Source organism: Mixophyes fleayi, chromosome 9 (assembly GCF_038048845.1).
Source record: "Mixophyes fleayi isolate aMixFle1 chromosome 9, aMixFle1.hap1, whole genome shotgun sequence".
NCBI lineage: Eukaryota > Metazoa > Chordata > Amphibia > Anura > Limnodynastidae > Mixophyes > Mixophyes fleayi.
The window spans coordinates 123,429,749-123,449,138 of NC_134410.1; the positions used below are offsets into that span (position 1 = coordinate 123,429,749).

Sequence of the window (19,390 nt, forward strand, 5' to 3'; positions counted from 1 at the left end):
AAACTGAACCTTAAATAACACTAAAGTGTAGCGTGGCATACTGAGTGCAATCGCACGATAAAACAATATTAACCAATATACTTTTGTTCATCCAATTATACGACTTCGACACTGGAAACCCCCCTCCAAGCCTAGGGCACTGTATAATTGAGGTGGCTGGACCCTGCCCCCGCTTCACACGGCTCTGCTTGAAAAGGGAGAGCTGCGTGCACCTAACAGTAGCGCCTGCAGCATTGCCCATGTATAATATGGGGATAGGAAGAGTTGGAGAGCAGCCAAGCACTGTCTAATATTATAGCCATGCCCCCATGCATGCTGGTCACGCCCACTGGCGGCGTGGTGTGGAAACCCCCCTCTACAAATCCTGCGTATGCCCCTGCATCCGACTGCATGACACATTGGTTACAATTGAGATTCAGGCACAGAATCACGCTCAGGGGCTCTGCACCTTCAGACAAATTTAGGTTATAGGTTATGTTCTGAAGCAACTTTTGATAGCTTAATTTTGCTAGCATCTTTTTTATTTTACTTAGCCCTGTTATTTACATAATCAGTCAGAGTGGTTTATATACGACACAATCCCCTGTGCTCTCTGTTCCATATATATTTGTATCCAGAATCAGCTTTATGTCGTTTCCACATTCAACAAAAGGGAACTGCTCTGCACAGCGACGCATCTACAGAAAAACAACAACGAAAAAAATCTGCAAATTGCCATTATTGCGTCACTTAGTCCTCAGTTGCCTATTCCGAAAAAATTGTGGTTCCCGACGTCTCGTTGTGACGTACGCACATATGTGCTGCTTAACCGAATTCTTGGCACATCAGCCAAGTTACAAACCAATTGCCAGCTGAAAACAACCTGAGTGAATGAAAACTAGCACTGGTTATCTAATTCAGATGATCCAGGTCACACTTGTCTCTTAATGAGCTTCCATGTGTCACGTTCCAGTGCTGATAACACACTAATCACACTAATCATTGCAGCGAGTGTTCTGTCTATAATAAGCTGATACTATTAGGCGTGTCCGTGAAGAAGGTCTCAATATTAAACCAGAGAAGGCAGCAGCGTCCAATTCATCTTCGAGCGCAAAGGACACGACAGCCTACGGTTTTATGGGTGGAACGAGGTGGCGTAGGGACGGATGCACGTATTCAGTGTACAATAGAGGCGTTCCACTGCAGATACGTGGGATTCAATCTTCGGCGATAGTGATGACTAAACACCGAATTCCTCAATTAATAGCAGAATTGACTATTCACCTGCATACCTGCACAAACATCTGGTTATACAACACTATATAAACACTATATAAACGCGCAAGAGAAAGATTACTATGTTGCCATTGTGTAAAACGGATTGTTAATTATATCATATAGTTTGCCGTGGATTATAGGCGTGTTATATACCAACGAGGTAGGTGCATTCTTTTAAATTTTACAAGCAATGCTAGGTCTCGTGCCGATATCAGAAATGGTCTCTGCTTTTCAAAACAGTTTGATACAGTTTTAACCTAGTCGTGTGTGATCGTTACCAAGATTTGTCTGTTTTAAAATGTTGTGCTCATGTTGTATAGTTCCTACAACACTTACATACATGTGTTTTGCGCTTGTGTATTTTAAAAGCTTCTAAAAGGTCTTGTCTATGTCGTCTAATCTGTATACCCATACATTTATAATGAGGGTTTTTTTACAATTTAATGAAATATAATTTTTTTAATTATTTTTGTACACCCAGATGGCTCAGATATCATTGTGAAATGTAATAAGATTCCGATTTAATTTTTTTTTCATTTTTTTTGTCCAAAAAAATGTTAAAATGTTGGAAAATTGTTATTTTAATTGAATTTGATTGTTGTTCTTTAAATTAAATATCAAATTTATTTTATAAAAAGTTATTTGGCTAAGTACAAAAAAAGCCCCATCGGAACGCACAGCAGAGGTGTCTGATGGGAGAGGTTGGGCCGTGCGAACGCGCTCCTGGCAAATTCCGCCGGGGAAACGTTAAATGCGCAATGAGGTCAACATTTTGCAGAACGGTTTAGAAAATTTCCTTCAAGTCTAGTTTATAGTCCGTAAATTATATAATTCTGTGCCCTGGGTCACAAGGAAGAAACTGAATCCATTTCTGACAAACTCGCCCATCTTACCCTCTCCCCATCTCTTTCTTACTGTAATAACAGTGGATTAAAGCCCTTATGACATCTAACCTCCTACAGCAAAGCTCAGCGTTTGATCTTTCTAAGTTATTTCAAGGTCTTTCTGTAGAAATTGCGCAACACGAGGAAATATTGTCACGGTGCACAATAAAATATTCGGGTCAGCGGCTTCATCCTCTGACATCGCCCTTGAGTTTGTATTAAGTTATTAACATTCTTGCTACTTAAAAGTACAAAAGTAAACAAACACAAAGCCAGTTACTTTCCTCAGAAACGCTCACTCACCATCAATCAAGGCGTGAAATAAATACCATGGATATAATGTACAAGGTAAATGAATCAGAAACTGCACATTCAATATATTCTCTGCACACAGCATCCACAGACAAATATCATCTAAGAAACGCGTTAGAGTCTTCACCCAAATCCGGAAGGAAGTGGCGGATATTCCGCAGAACATTTTTAAAGGTTACGCTCATCGGCATGATAGAACATACATACATACATACATACATACATACATACATACATCATACATGTGGGCTTATTACAAGGCAGGATAAATTCTAGGAGCTAGGTAGTGTTTAGGGAGTTATTGATGTCAATGAACGACTCATTTAAAGATCCAGTTGTCGCCTTGATTTGATTGACTGGCTCATAAATTTTACATTATTTTGTCCACTCCTTGGGGTAAATGTATTAAGGTCCGATTTCTGCAAAACGCCGATATTCAGCGACTTTGCAGGCAAAATGAGCGTCGTTGCAAGTGGACCGACACCGGGCTGCAGAAAATACGGAGGAGTTGGGTTCTTCTTCTAACCACCCCACTGTTTGACTGGGAGAGGGTCCGACAGAGTGACCAGTATGCTAATCTGTCTGACTACTATGCTAATTAATATGCGGGGCAGCAGTCCCTCTTCTCACCACCGCTTCCTGTTCCACATTCGCTCCCTCAGTATTCTAGACCAGTAAGAACCGACATACGGTATTGTTATATATCCGTTGTACTGTTTGTTTCTTTGGGCTCTATGTTTGGAATTTTTCCTTTATTTTCCTTTGGCATCCTGAAACATTCCCTCTGCGTTAGAATTTGAAATTACAATAGTGTACTTCATTAATCAATTCCGTCAGGAAAGTCCCTATTTGCTGTTTCCTGCTTGGGAGGTGTGTGCTTTGGTACGTGCAGCAATTCAGGGGTGCTAAGGGGAGTGGAGACGACCTGGCAGTTCAGAAGTGCTAGACACGCCCCTCTGTGGTCAAACCCCTTAGCATGACATGGCCACTCCCCTTGCGATTTATGGGTGTCCCGTTTTAAAAGTTGGGACTTTAAAGTCTGACAAAATAATGCTACATCTCATTGCAAATGTAATTGATAGCTAAAAACACACGCTACATCCAGTAGCAAACAAACAAAAAAAAATTCTAATAAGTATAGTCCCCAATGGTGATTCATATATATAATAACGGCTTACCATGTATTGTTGGTTTAGCACATTAGTGTGTATCTAACAGCTCCTCTTCACTTTTAGTTTACAATTTGTTTCCCTGGGAAACTATTTTAGATTATGTGAAAGAGGGAATATTGGTCTAGACTCAAGCCGTACCATTGTCCAGACGTCACTAAAGGTTTCAAACACCCAAGGCCAATAGACTGTCGTGTTGATGCAGCTGTGGGCGGTATTTGTGTCCACCGTTCCCCCTCATTTGGTTTCCTAAGGAAACAAATTGTAAACAGAGGGAAAAGAGGAGTCATTTCATAATAGAGTGTATCTAACAATATAAAGTGTATCTAACAATAGAGGGCATGATTAATCTTGGAACGCAATTTGAGTTTTTTTAGATTGGACAAAAATTGCATGCCCCTCCGCCCGTAATCGGGTACAAGAGGATCTCAAGAAACGTTTACAGTTGAATACGGGTATAAGTACGCCCTTAATGTACATCCGCCCCTTCCCCAACCCGTCCTTCAAATCGTAGGCAGTCCAAAGTGTCATTTGTGTTTGGACTCGAGTTGCATACTATTGCGTTCATAGAGATAAAGTGTGTTTCTCAGCATCTGCAGAGCGATTTCGCACAAGATACGGCACTCAACCTGACTTGGAGAGTGTATCTAACAAACTATTAATGAAATCATTCTCTTTTATATATGAGCAGTAAGATGTTCCTACACCCTGTGATTCTGTCGGCCAATTTAGAGCAAACTAGCCGCAAACCTCAGTGTTTATAGACCCACAAAAACCACAGATCCCAACCGACATCTGATTGGGAGCTGCCACGTGTCGGCCAGGAGGGATGGTAAATTCTGCCAGAGGATGACCAGCATCTGACCAAGCATTGCGTTCATCGTACGTCTGAGCTAATGATTCCCTGTCCGATCCGTCTTAAGCATCTAATGCCCAGATCTTTCGGATGTGGCCACATACTTGTTTGGATAGAGATTGGGCTGCCTAGTGGTCGGTCTGAGAGACTGTATTGACCCGCGTATGGAGGGTCTAAGCTTTGTTTATTATCCAGTGTGAGTTGTTTTCATACATCATGTGCGAGAAGCTTCACAGATCTTTATAAATAGTGCTTGGTGATTATAACATGCACTAATGCACGACTAAGCACACTTATCACACTGTTAAAGAACAAAATCATGTTACACTTTTTCACCCTCTACGCCCCCCACCCAGTGTCACAGATAGAGCCCATAACCCCCACCACACCCTGAAGACCTCAGCACACAGCTTATCTGTTAATACATAGCAGCTAGAGACGGGCGATGCTCAGCAGAAACCATATCACGCCCGTTGCTAAACGTCCAGACCCGGAAAATGCTTCTCTAAGTCTAGAAGAGGACAGCAGTGCTGGGAGTACCGACGGCTGGGGAGAATGACCACCTCTCAGGAGGACCCAGGGCGTTAATAAGGAGGCACGGTGTCATTTCTTCATCAATAAGGTTTGTAGTGTCTGTTGCAGTAAGAAATCTGACAGAACAGGGCAGGGCGGAGGGAACAGCATTAAAACAATACAGAAATGTCACGTGAGACCTTCCACAACAGCCACCACATGTGTGTACACAGCAACATCCGTGCAAGTTCTGTATGTAGATTCTTAGGGGGTAGATTTACTAAGCTGCGGGTTTGAAAAAGTGGGGATGTTGCCTATAGCAACCAATCAGATTCTAGCTGTCATTTATTTAGTACTTTCTACAAAATGACAGCTAGAATCTGATTGGTTGCTATAGGCAACATCTCCACTTTTTCAAACCCCCAGTTTAGTAAATATACCCCCCAGGTCTGCAAACATTTAAAGGGAAAGTACCATTTATCAAGTTAGATTTAAAAATAAAGACAATACTGTAAATAGATATAAATTACTGTATGCAGACACAATGGACCCGATTCATCTAGGAAGGTGATGTGAACGCAACTTGTCTTCAACAAAATTGCACGTAACTCGTACGAACGTCTGTCGCTGTATTCAAGCACAAGCCGTTGTCAATGAACGTTCCCATTTTAATCTGTGTATAAGTACGCTCCGGCCATACGGTACTCGCTGTATGCAGAGAGACAGAGCAGACTGCAGGATATGCACAATTTTTAAACTATTAATACCATAATCAGTAAGAAAAATATATGCAAAAAAATAAATAAATGATATATGTTGTTTTATATGAAATACAAAAATCAGGATGTTCTTAAATGCGCACTGTACATAAAATGCTTTTTTATAGTTAATCTTACTTGCACACACGTTGTGGCAGACATGTAGTTTACGGGCGACCATGAATTGCGTTCACTGGCGTAACTTTCGTTCTGGAGCACCTGCGGAGCAATTTCAGGCTAGATACGGCACTCAAACGGACCTTAATTAATCAGACCCTCTGCTTCGGAAAACCAGCTATGTTGGGGGTAGAGAGGACAACAATTACAGAGCATGTTAGACACTGAAGACATAACACTAATCACAATAACAAACATTTGTGACTGTGTAATACATCAAACCAACGTATATTCAGAGATCTGTGCACCAGTCATCCAATCTCTCTCGGTTTGATAAATGAGGAGGGGGTTTAAACTTCAACTCCTAAAATAAAACCTGATTTTTTTTTCTCTCTCTCTCTGTCATTCATATTACCTATATCTAATGGCAGTAAGAGACCTTTATCGCAAGCCTAAATAAGTCTTCTTTTTCTTTATTAAATAGACCGGTCTACGCGTGCGTATGTAGACTTTATTTAGCGTAAACCGTAAAATCACAGGGCGAATTGAGACGCAATAAATGCGTTTGAGCTCTGGCGATACTACCCGTGTATTTTGCGTAAAGCGCACCTTATCGTGTGTCTATTGTGGAAAGTGTAACTTAAATAGGAGAAAAATAAAGACATAGATTTTAAAAAAATATTTCATGATTGAAAAAACACCTTGGTTTTAGCATTTTGCTGAGAAGGGATATCCTGCCTCTAAGTAGGATACCTAAAAAGACGCCTTTAATCACCTAATGCATCCTTTACATGTGATTTATTTCTGCACCCTATAAATTAGACTTTAAAGCATTACAGGAGAACTTGATGCTTCGTACACAGTAGTGAAACCAATTGCATCATATCCCAGCGCAGCCATCGCCGCGGTGACCAATTTGCAGAGGGATTATTAACCGACAGTGGTCCCCACCTGTCCCTACAGCAGGTTCATTCTGTATCCAGGTATCTAGAAGCTGCACTTCTCCCCTGTAGTAGATGGAGAGGACACGAACCGCGCGGATATGTGGTGAATTGCAATAATCTGCAGGTTAATGAAGGAACTGCCAGTCTCCGGTCTACATTGGGGCACCCGCCTGGTACGTTTTGGGCATGAAGGTATTTAATTAGATCTTTAATCAGCGAGTTCTTTTGCTATTATGTTCTAGGTTGTTGTTGATTCCACGTTGTTTGTTAATATAAAGTTTAAGAGGCAGCACAATTATGGATAAAAGTTGTTGGCCATAGCAACCAATCAGATAATTGCTGTCATAGTTGAGGAACATGATGGCACAGTGGTAAACATTGCTACCTCACGGCGCTGCGTTGGATAGTTCAATTTCGATCAGGTCCCTATCTGTGTGGAGTTTGTATGTTCTCTCCGTGTTTGTGTGGGTTTCCTCGGGATACCCTGGTTTTCTCTCATACTCCATAAACATACTGGAGACCTGAGTCATTAAGGAAAGTAAAGCAAAAAAAATTGAGTAACTTTGCACCTGGGCAAGCAAAACCATGTTGCATTAGAGGGGGAGGTAAATTTAAATTGTGGGGACAGATTTATAGCTGGGGTAAGGCATGTCCTAGCTCAACTTCAAATGTCAGTGTAAAAATAAAGCTATCAAGTATTTGTGTCCTACATGAAAAAACAGTGTTTATTTTATGTGTAAAATAATAAACTAATTTACATCCCTCAAATTACAACATGGTTTTGCCCAGGTGCAGAGTTACTCATTTCTTTGCTTTCCTTAATGAATCAGACTCACTGTGTGTGGTAAGGAATTTAGATTGCAAGCTCCAACGGCATAGGGACTGATGTGAATGATAAATATTCTCTGTACAGTGCTGCTTACTATGATTACGGCTAAATAAATAAGCAGTAATAATAATATTTGAATCTGCTCTTAAATCATACTTGACAGCTTTATGTAAGCCACGTCCGGGAGTTCCTGAACGGCAGGAGGGGTGTATGGGCGGAGGGGGCGGGGCTTTGCAAATCGCGTCATTTTGCCCCCGCCCCCAGTGGCGTAATGCGCTGCAGAATCAGTGGCGCTATATAAATAAATATTGATGTTGATGATGATGATGATGGGTCTTTTTTGCAAAAAGGCCCAAAACAAGCATTACGTCACTGGGAACGGGGCCAAAATGACTCAAATTGCGAAGTCCCGCCTCCTCCGCCCATACATGCCAGCTCTAATCTGCAGATGCGGGAGAATTGCCAGCTCTCCCTGGATTCCAGGAGACCTACCCGGATTTCGGGAGTTTCCTGCACATACATAAATCAGGATGTTCTGTATATAAAATACGTTATTACAGTTTCTCTTACTTGCAATGTTATAGCATGCACACGTGTAGTATTCACTCTCAGTCGGCACTTACACCCGCCCTGTAGAAGGTGCAAGTGATACGGCGAAAATTCACGTACCTGAGAGATGCCCAGGGCTTTAATAGGACAAATGTGCATGATTTGGTCCTCGGCTCGTACTGCTGTACATTGACTATGTGCATACGCCCCTTCCCACCCCCGTTCCGCCCTTCAAATCGTGGTGTAATTCTCGCTCATGTGATGCTATTGACTGTCCATCCTTTCTTACGTTTCAGTGTACCTAAAAATACCTTGAAACAGCAAGAAATAAACCATTATTTACCTTTGTTTCAGGAAGTTCCTCAAATTCTATGGAAGATTATGTTATGCAATTTCCACAAACAGTTTGCAGGGCATTCACTGAAGCATAATCCTTCCTCTAACTGTGCGGGAAGCGCATTGCAGGTGAGGATTCGTAAACCATTCTACAGATCTACTTCAAATTCCACTTTTTGCTATTGGAGGTTTTTATTTTTTTAGCCTTTTATTATTTCTTAAAAAAGTGTAAGAAAACTATTTTACCAGTAGATCAGCATTCTGCCAGTTCATGGAGAAAGGAGAACTTAATTCAACTCCGCACAATAACTCACGTTCCCGATTTGAGGGGACTGTCCCGGGGGTCCTCACATTCATCCCTGACCCTCAGGAAGCTGGGAGAGCTCTTCCGCCTCACCGCTCAAAGGCGTTATAAGGGGAGGTGAGGCGGATTGGGGGCAACCTAAGGCTTCAAAAGCCCCCTTTAAAAGGAGGCTCAGTGGTTAGCACTTCTGCCTCACAGCACTGGGGTCATGAGTTCAATTCCTGACCATGGCCTTATCTGTGTGGAGTTTGTATGTTCTCCCCGTGTTTGTGTGGGTTTCCTTCGGGTGCTCCGGTTTCCTCCCACACTCCAAAAACATACTAGTAGGGTAATTGGCTGCAATCAAAATAGACCTAGTCTGTGTGTGTATGTTAGGGAATTTAGACTGTAAGCTACAATGGGGCAGGGACTGATGTGAATGAGTTCTCTGTACAGCGCTGCAGAATCAGTGGCGCTATATAAATAAATGGTGATGATGATGAGGTATGGTCATGTATCAATTTAGAAGTTTGTTCCTTATAGTATCTGTAGGTAAAAAACGTTCTGTGCTCTTCATCTTTTTTTCCTACCTAAAACTTCTGGGTGACGGGATTCTGCATAAGAGATAAATAATATATTTTTCTAGAGCCACGGCACGAGGAGGGGTTATGAAACGAGAATAGCGGTGTTGCCCGTGGTGACCATTACGTTCCTGCCAATTTTCTCGCGCAGGTTAGAAAACGGAAGCGACAAACTGACCGATTGCTACGGGCGACCTCTTCTTCTTTTTCCCAGTGTTCATGTTTGAGCAAATCGTGGCTCACAGCGGGTTCAAAACAGAAATTGCGCTGCAGAGCGGACATTTAGGCCTTCGTCGACGACCTACTCTTCGTTAAGAAGCCGTCTGTATAAAAAGAAAGAAAAGTGAAGCAAAAAACAAAAACAAAACATTTTTGAAAAGACAAAAAACAAAAACAACAAATGTATTTTTCGATCCCTATTCCCTACAACGGACAAGTAGACTTTGTAGACGGCATTACGCGTATTGCATACATTAACCATAGAGGCGATGTTCATTTGAAGAGCGAGATTACTGAAGCCAGGTACAAGGATCATTTACAGTGGTCGCCGTGCCCAGCCACTCCTCCCCGCAAAAACGGAACTGTGCCCCAGATGGCAGTGGGGAGATCTACTAAAACGTCTTCAAAAGTGGAGGTGATGCCCACAGACACACTTCTAGTTAGACCGTCAAAGCGCGTCAGTACAAGGCCAAAGAATTTTGCAGACCGCGTCAGTGGAGCTGGATAGTGATCTGGGATCAATAAAAATAACTTTACATGTTATTTCTGTTTTACTCATTAGATTACTGCTCCATATCCTCAACCTTACAACATACAATGTGCTTTTGTTGACGAGTTGAGCTGTTAATCTGTCAGTGCCAGTCAGGTACAGCGGACTCTCTTGTTAGGAGTTGGCACAGTCCGAGAGATAGACCTATGTGTACAGTGGGAGGGATACACTGTAGGCGTGATAAGTCTTACTGCACACTTATATATATTTAGGAGCTCCAGGGCAGGTGACTAGACTTCCTGTACCAGCGTGTAATCAGTGACAGAAGTATTTGTGCATTTACTGAATGATAGAGAGTGAACAAACAGTACAATAGTGACAGCCGACGACGACCAGACCGTCCTGGGCAGAAGGCACAGGTAAGGGACTAGAGATGAGATGTCCTGCTTTCTTATCATAATGAACGTTGAATAAATAATTTATAATAATACTTTACAGCTTAGCCTGTGCCTCAGTACACGTCCTGAATGTGAGTCACTGGACCTCTGTGTGTTATAATCTAACTCTTTACTAAAGTCCTCTGTAATAAATATATGTTTTAAAGTTATAACCCCCCCAGGGAAAAAGAATAGTGACTAGTGATAATTGTATCCAATTTACTAACATTGATCTATGCAGTTGAAATATGGTGACAAAATAATGGTGACAGATGCTGTAATCAACTCTTGATTACGGCATCTCTGAGGATGTGTATAATTTAGGTCATTTAACGTTGGGAAACCAAGGCCCTGTGGTCAACCACTAAAGTGTTGACCACAGGCCCTGGGGACATCTCTCTAAATGCACAGTGCCCCCTTGAAGCTGATATATTTTGTCTTGCAACGCAATGCTTAAGAAAACGCACAATGCTGCATTTGCCACCATCTTGTCGTGCTCATACATGTGTCTACCTGAACAGACAAGTGTATTCACTCAGAAATAGGCGCATGATATCACTAAAGGGTATATTTCTGCAGCTAGGTAACCCTACAGGCCCTGCATAACGCAATGCCCAGTAATATTCTGTACTCTGCGCGCTACATGCCGCTTTGGAAAAGGAAGAAGCCACCAGCAGATCTCATCAGATCTGAGGGATTTGGGTTACTGGCAAGAATGTTTTTTATCAGTAAAATATAAAGTTGGGACCATTTCATGTGCCTCGGCCCTCAACAATTTAACAGTCCTGACCGATGTACGGCAAGCAGCGCAAACAATTATGTCTGGCAAAAATAGGAAAAAGTTGCTATTTATTAACAAAAAGCACAAGAAGAAAGAGTTAAATATGTAAAACTTTCCAATTATTGGTAGATTAATTCAGCAACTGAAGGCTGACTGCTTAGAGGGCTGAAGGAACAAAACATTTCTGTACCCAAAAAATCAAGTAATTTTATACAAGGTTGAGGGGGTGTGAGGTTACTTCAAATGCTGCTACCGGGCGTCGTTTAGAGTCGGCAACAAAAGGAGCAAATTTGCACTTTTGCAAAACCATGTTGGACTGCATGGGGGGGGGGGAAAGGGGTCAATTTAACACATACAGACAGATTTAGAGATGGGAAGGGGCGTCCTAGCAGGTCTGTGCTAAAATGTGTACTTCAAGAGTGGTAGCAATGTTTCTAGCACTGACTCTTGATACCCAAATGCTCAACAATTATAGCTGATGACAGCACTGGCTATAATATCATCATCATCATCATCATCAGTTATTTATATAGCGCCACTAATTCCGCAGCGCTGTACAGAGAACTCACTCACATCAGTCCCTGCCCCATTGGAGCTTACAGTCTAAATTCCCTAATATACACACACACAGACAGACAGACTAGGGTCAATTTGTTAGTAGCCGATTAACCTACCAGTATGTTTTTGGAGTGTGGGAGGAAACCGGAGCACCCGGAGGAACCCACGCAAACACGGGGAGAACATACAAACTCCTCACAGATAAGGCCATGGTTGGGAATTGAACTCATACCCTCAGAGCAATGAATAGACCAGACAGGGGCGGACCTAAACGTAATTTTTAGGGGGGGGGGGCATTTTGCATAATCACGCCTCTCCTTCATGTTGATTGGCTGGCCCCGGAAAACCCCGTCCACAATTGGTCCTGCCCCTTCCACCCGTTTCACTGCTAGGGGGGTTGATTGCCCCGATCGCCCCCCCCCCCCCTCCTGAATCCGCCACTGAGACCAGATCCAGGTGGGGTCCCCAGGGGCATTTGCTCCTTATCTCCATTCTCTCTCCTACTGCTACTTCACTTATGTAGAAGCAAACTGAGGCTTCAGAGTCTCTGCTTAGCCATTAGGAGGCAGATAAATGCCGATATGTCCCGTATTTTGCGTAACATCGCTCTGCGCACGCCCAGAAACAAACCAGACGCCAGAGAGAGAGGCAACGTCCAATTAGTTTTTGAGCGCAAAGCTCCAACAGCCTACGATTTCAGGGGTGGAACGAGGAGGGGGTGAGTGTATGCACATATTCAGTACAGTAAGGACGTGCCAAGCTCAAGCGATTCAAGCTTTGGGCATCTCTCAGCTACGTGTTTTTTTTGTCGTCACATTTGCACCAGCTACAGGTCGGGTGTAAGTGCTGATTACTAGTGATTACTAGAACATGTGTTTGCTATCAGGAGCAGCTGTAAACTTACATTTTCTGTACAGTAGTCATTAATAACATCCTAGTAAATGTATTTTCTTGACGAAAAAAAAGCGAAAAATATTTTTTTTTCAATGTTTTGTTATTAATGACTATATGATAACTAGGGGACATTGATTTTTTTTTTTTCCTGTGCGTACTTTTGTGACTTTCTATTCCACATATGTATTGGCCGTATCCTGCAGTGTATCATTGTCTGTTAGACCAGAGTGGACCTAGACCCGTATTCCACAAGAGACGTTTCTTCAGGTCCACTCCTAGTTGAATACGGAGGTCCGTATACCCGACTGATGTGCGTTTTAAAAAAAAAAATGCACAATAAGTTAAGTTTGCGTTCCCACAGTGTCCAGTGACGATAATTTGTGGGAGGGGCAGGAGATGAAGCTGATGTACTGAGCTTGATGCTTCCGTCGGTCTGCCTGTACGCAGCCCACCAAACAGACCCCGCCCACCTGCGTTACATCACTTATTTATAAAACGCCTGAATGCACAGTGCTGGTGAAATGGACCCAGTCCAGGGGTTAGCTTATACAAGCAAATAAATGTGTGTTTGTGTGTGCTTATAAATGTGTCTACAGATTGTAAATATGTGAGGGAGGGCAACACAAACCTGTTCTGGGAATCCTGTTTGTGGATGATTTTGTATTTTATCACCGACCTGTAAACCTAGAAAGCCCTGGTACAGAAACGGAAGCCCTGCTTTGTGTACAGCTCTGGGGCTGACTCAATGGTTGTCTGACGGTGCAGGTGGCTCTATGTGAACATACAACAAAACACCTGCTATGGATATATGTAAAGAACACACCTTATCAATGGTGCGTGATGTCTGCCTGCAGATTCAAGAATCTATACCACGGTCCCCACAGAAATATTCTAAATATGCCCCAAATTAAAGACTCATGACGTTACGGACGCTCAATTTTGACACGGTTTAAGTCTAGGCTGACTTTTAAATTTTTAATTAAGGGACATCACATTACTATCCATCACCCTTTGGCTGCCAGTACCTGGTACCAAACCTGGAACTTGCATAATTCACGTTCGCAAGTTCGTAGCGCGCACACACGAATTGCTTGCGCATACGTAGTCCCCATTTCCTAGACATTAAAATAAACTATGTTTGAGCTTCAATGACCACATTTTATAGTGTTTTTAATACTAAGAGCTAAAACTACCACATTTGAGTTACAAACGGTTGCAAAGACTTTAGAAGGTGACCACTAGGCTCAAACATGGTGGAAGTTGTTCGACGCACTCCGCTAAATTTGTTATTTAAAGTCCAAGTATTGCTCACAAACTTTTTAACTTTCAAACCGGTTGGACAAACCAGTTCGAGAACCACTTTGAAACAGTTTGGAAACAACTCTACAGGCGAGAATCCTGCACTAAAATCTCGAATGGTGGACTGTGCAAAAACAGTGATGCCTCAAAGCTGAACCTCCTACCTCTTCAGCACCACCTCTTTCAATCAAATACAATTTTTTTATTTTTTTCTCTGAAAATACCGTTCTCTATAGCCAACGTATTACCTAAAGGGATCATCCCTTGGTGGAAATTTAAGCGCACTGCGCAGTGGACGAGAAACGCTTCCTAAATGACCTCCTGTGTTTATATCTGATCATTTTCCATTCGTAGAAATCTCCAGGAAAGGTATTATAATATTTTAGAAAGCAATATAGTACCAACGCCTGCAGCTTGGCAGGTTTCCTACACTATATTGATTATTCCTTGTAGTAGTGTCTGAGCATATGAATATTACAGCAGCATTCACAGACCTTACTGAATTACTGGAGGTATAACGGAAACGATCACACCACAGATGAGGAGGCGGCGGGTGGGAGGTGATTCCTGTTGACAGGTCGGCCCCCCCAGCTGCACAAAAACCACCAAATGCAGATTTCAGTTTTTATGCTTTCGAGTTCCACCCAAATTAATTTTAGCAATCATCTCTGCAGCTGCCAAAGCTGTCAAGAGCGAAATCTAGGTCATTTACACCAGTCAATTTTGGACAATCATAGGGTTCACACAATGACAAAAGCCAGGTTTTAATATAGCAACAAGGGCAATTGTCCTAGGTGCACTTAGACGTGGACAATACACAGGAAGCCCATAGGTGCAAAACACAACCAAACTACTACGTGCAAATGGAGTTTATGTAATTAACGCAACCAGACTTTTTTTTTTTTAATATGTGTGCCAAATATATGGTATAGGTTTATGTTTATATAACACACAAGTCATGTTTATAAACATATAATCTCCTGTAAATAATATCTGTATAAAGAGTGATGTCACCGCTTACACTAGGTGAGTTATGAAGGCATAATGCACCCCCTACTGTGTATTATTATTACAGGAGTTAGAAAAGTCACCTCCACCTTTTGTGACCAGTATAAAAAAGTATATACATCTCATATATATATATATATATATATTGTGGTTGTATCGTGATATATAGGATAATGCAATTCTTACTGCAATTTATATTCAGAATACAGATATATATAGATACACACACACATATTGCTATGTGATTTATAATAGGCACATAGAGGATAATGCAATCCATGCTGTATATCATCATCACCATTTATTTATATAGATCCACTGATTCCGCAGCGCTGTACAGAGAACTCGTTCACATCAGTCCCTGCCCCATTGGAGCTTACAGTCTAAATTCCCTAATATAGACACAGATAGAGAGAGAGAGACTAGGGTCAATTTTTTTATAGCAGCCAATTAACCTACTAGTATGTTTTTTTGGAGTGTGGGAGGAAACTGGAGCATCCGGAGGAAACCCACGCAAACACGGGGAGAACATACAAACTCCTCACAGATAAGGCCATGATCTGGATTTGAACTCATGACCCCAGTGCTGTGAGGCAGAAGTGCTAACCACTTTGCCACCGTGCTGCCCAATATATATATATATATATATATATACACATACACACACACACACACACACGTATTGATATGTGACTTATAATATGCAGATATAGGATAATGCAATCCTCCTGCGTAATATATATATATATATATATATATATATATATATATATATATATATAAAATGCTCTGTGACAATATGCATACAGTTTGCAGCAGGGATATATCACGACACACACACTCACACACAGACAGACAGACAGACACACACTCACACACATCCCCACCACCACCTTCATTGATTGCACTGACACAGAGGACTGTTCTGTAAGGCTGCATCCTCCTTCCTGACATGTTACTTATTCAGAGAGACAGCGCAGGGATCACACATCTTCCGCCTCTTGCGGTCACTGATCTCCTCTGACACCAGGAACCTGCAGGCTGAGAGTAACGGGCTCTCCCCCGGGTGCACCAGCGCAGCATCCTGCATCCAGACAAGGTCAGACTGCTCCTGAGCCATACAGTGCTTTATTATCCATACCTGGGGATTGCAGATTGTTTTACCATCAGCATTGGGCAAACCCCCTTAAAATGCAGGACCCCCCTTCCCCTCTATCTGTCAGTGCTGGGGGGGTTACATGTGTCTGCAGATAGGAGTCAGTGCGTCACCAGTGATAGTACATACTGTCTGCGTCACCGGTAATCTTACAGACAATGCAACATTGTATCACTGAGCCAGGGATGTTGTGGTACCACAATAACACACGGGAGAGACCTGTTACATGTATGATATATATATATATATATATAATACATTGCTAGTCTGCTGCCATCACCCAGATGGGGGGTTACAGATCCTGTCTGGTTTCCAAGATACAAAATATAATGTGATTTACCTGCTACACTGTGTCCTGGTTTCCTCTTATTAACCCCTTGTCGTACATGGGTGTTTAACCCCTTCCTAACCAGACCAAGTGTCACATTTGTGCCAGGCTTTTTATCACTTACTGTATCCAAGTGACTGATGTTTTTTTTTTTTATGACAAATCAGGCCCTTGTTTGATAACATAGTTGAATATTTATAATCCATATTTATGTTTGCAAAAGGGGAGCAGAAATAATAAATGTAACGGTCTTCAGCGAGGCGTCCCATCCTTGTTTTGCTTTTCACAGCATTTATTCAACGACTTGTGTGATGTTTACCGGAATCCCAATAGCTTCTGTGGATCATAATAAAAGACATAGACTTCTGCTTTATTTTTTTATATTCAGCGGATGTTATTTTTGTTTCTTCACCGTTAAAAGGAAACGTCGCCACATTTCTTGTAAATTGATTTTTAGTGTCGGGTGAAATATATCCTAAATAGGACTTACTGGGGTTCGATGCTCGGGTTTTCCGTCTACTGCGCCTAGGGCTGGCACCCAGGGGCAGGGTGAGCTGGGGGGTATGGGGGCATTTGCCCCCCAGTCCAGTGCCATAGTGGGCTACCCTTGGCTGGGTCGATCGAGTTTTTCTTAGCATATCCTAAAATTAATTTACAGCTTTGGATGGAATTATCTGTTAAATCCATGTGTGAATTCAGTTTGAGTACATTTTGGAGTTAGTTGCGGCTGACTGCACAGTGCCATAATTTAATTGCGTCTATTGCAAGCAATTATTTGCGTCCAATGACTATAACGAGAGGATCAGCCATTCAAACCGTTTAGACGACTTAGCAGGAAATGCTACTTTGACCTGTGTAATGAGATTTCAAAGAGATTAAATGCAGACATTTCACTGCGCAAAGTAGCGTAACGCAGGACAGAAATAAAGACAAAAAAAAAAATTTGGGAGGTCATTTTATTATCAATCGTGGGATAACAGAAATTAAAACGAGTGGACAGCTCCTTTAAGGTAGCCAAATGGTAATTATGCATTACAAGATTTTCATTAACAGATAATAAATTCATGTTGCAACATGTTAACCCAAGATCTAACAGGGCAATTTAGGGAAGCTGATCTGTTTATATCCACAGGCTCCTCCTCCTACGCAGAAGTCCCGGTGATGTCATCACCAGAGTTTCCACATCAGCAGGATGTGGTCTGTAGTCGCTGTTACATAACATTCTATACGGAACACTGAGGTTTGTGGAACAAGCAGCTGGGAATTGCTGTTACCCAGTGATGCAACTGAGCTAGGGGTGATGGTGATGGTGACAGCAGAGGTGGCAGAGGGACAGGCATTAATCATTGCCATTTGTAAAAGGGTTGATACAGAATGCTGACATCATGCTTACCTTCATAATATATCCCAGGGCCAGATACTCGGGGGTAAATGTATCAAGCTGCGGGTCTCGAAAAAGTGGAGATGTTGCCTATAGCAACCAGATTCTAGCTGTCGTTTTGTAGAATGTAATAAATAAATGAAAACTAGAATCCGATTGGTTGCTATAGGCAACATCTCCACTTTTTCAAACCCGCAGCTTGATACATTTACCCCTCGGAATTAGTGTGAATAGAAGAATTTTCAATTAAGTACATAAAAAGAGACTAAATGACACAGCAATCACTAATACCTCCTAAAGGGCCTTTAGAAGCAAACTTGACACATTATGCAAAATGCGCTAGGTTGGTTCGGCCAGCTCATATCAAGGTGCCCGTCTCTTCTATTCTCTCAGGAGATGAATTTACAACCTAGTAGGGGGCATAGATGTGAGGAAATGGACAATGTGCAAAACTGTACACATCCCATCAAACTTCAGTGTCCCAGCTCTATACTACCACCTCTTTCATAAATATGTGACATTAATTATGGGAGTGAGGGGATATAGGAGCTGGTTTTACTGAACTCTAAGGGCTAGATTTACTAAGCTGCGGGTTTGAAAAAGTGGGGATGTTGCCTATAGCAACCAATCAGATTCTAGCTTGCATTTATTTAGTACCTTCTACAAAATGATAGCTAGAATCTGATTGGTTGCTATAGGCAACATCCCCACTTTTTCAAACCCGCAGCTTAGTAAATCTAGCCCTAAGTGTCTGAAGCTTTTTGCCACATTGCTTGAAGTGAGTCTGGAAAATCAACAGCATGGAGGGTCAAAATACATATCCTAAAAAAGTATACGACGAGACCCAAGGACCGCTGGCTGTTAACTGGTGCAAAATGTCATTTTGCGGAATGTAAATGTCCATGTGTCCTCCGCATTAAAGAACAATGCAAATAATCTGCCATCTTTCCCAACTTTATTTATTATTTACTTTATTTATAACTTATTTGCAATTAATGTCCTCACTTCGCCTGACTTCTCTCTCCTGCCTGGTCAAACATCTAGTCTTCCATAAACGCTGCGTCCTTTCTCTACAAACTTATGCTAGAAATCTAGATGCTTCTGGTTTTGCACAGAGTCAATATTTTCATTCTGAGCTTAATGGAAAAGTGTGTTTCACTACTGGGAATGGGTGTGGCTTGGGACTGATTGGGGCGTGGTTTTGCCTGATTGGGGCCGTGGACTATTTTGTCCCAATATTTCAGTGAAGAAAGCTGAGAGGTCTGAATACAAACCAGGTACCATCCTTGCAGATTGTGTGGAGTCCTGTCAGTATGTAGTGAAGTGAGATGCCTATAATGGGTTTTTGCCCCGTTTTCGCAACAATGAGAGATGACTTTTCGGCTTAATTTACTATACAAGTCATGTTGGGATTGCGCATCCGATAAGAGGAGCAACGCGGCGCGGAGAGA

The 19,390-nt window shown here is 42.0% G+C and overlaps 1 protein-coding gene across 2 annotated transcripts in view; it reads left to right on the top strand.

The window, feature by feature from the left end:
- Positions 1-10,397: 10,397 nt before the first annotated feature.
- LOC142101202 (uncharacterized) overlaps positions 10,398-19,390 on the top strand; it is a 58,052-nt gene continuing 49,059 nt past the window's right edge. Inside the window, exon 1 of one of the 2 annotated variants that reach the window (XM_075185481.1) lies at positions 10,398-10,516. The gene's annotated coding sequence lies outside the window, so the exon portion shown is untranslated. Of the gene's footprint in view, positions 10,517-15,962; positions 16,174-19,390 lie in introns of those variants that run through there. The other variant, XM_075185480.1, reaches the window with a different exon arrangement.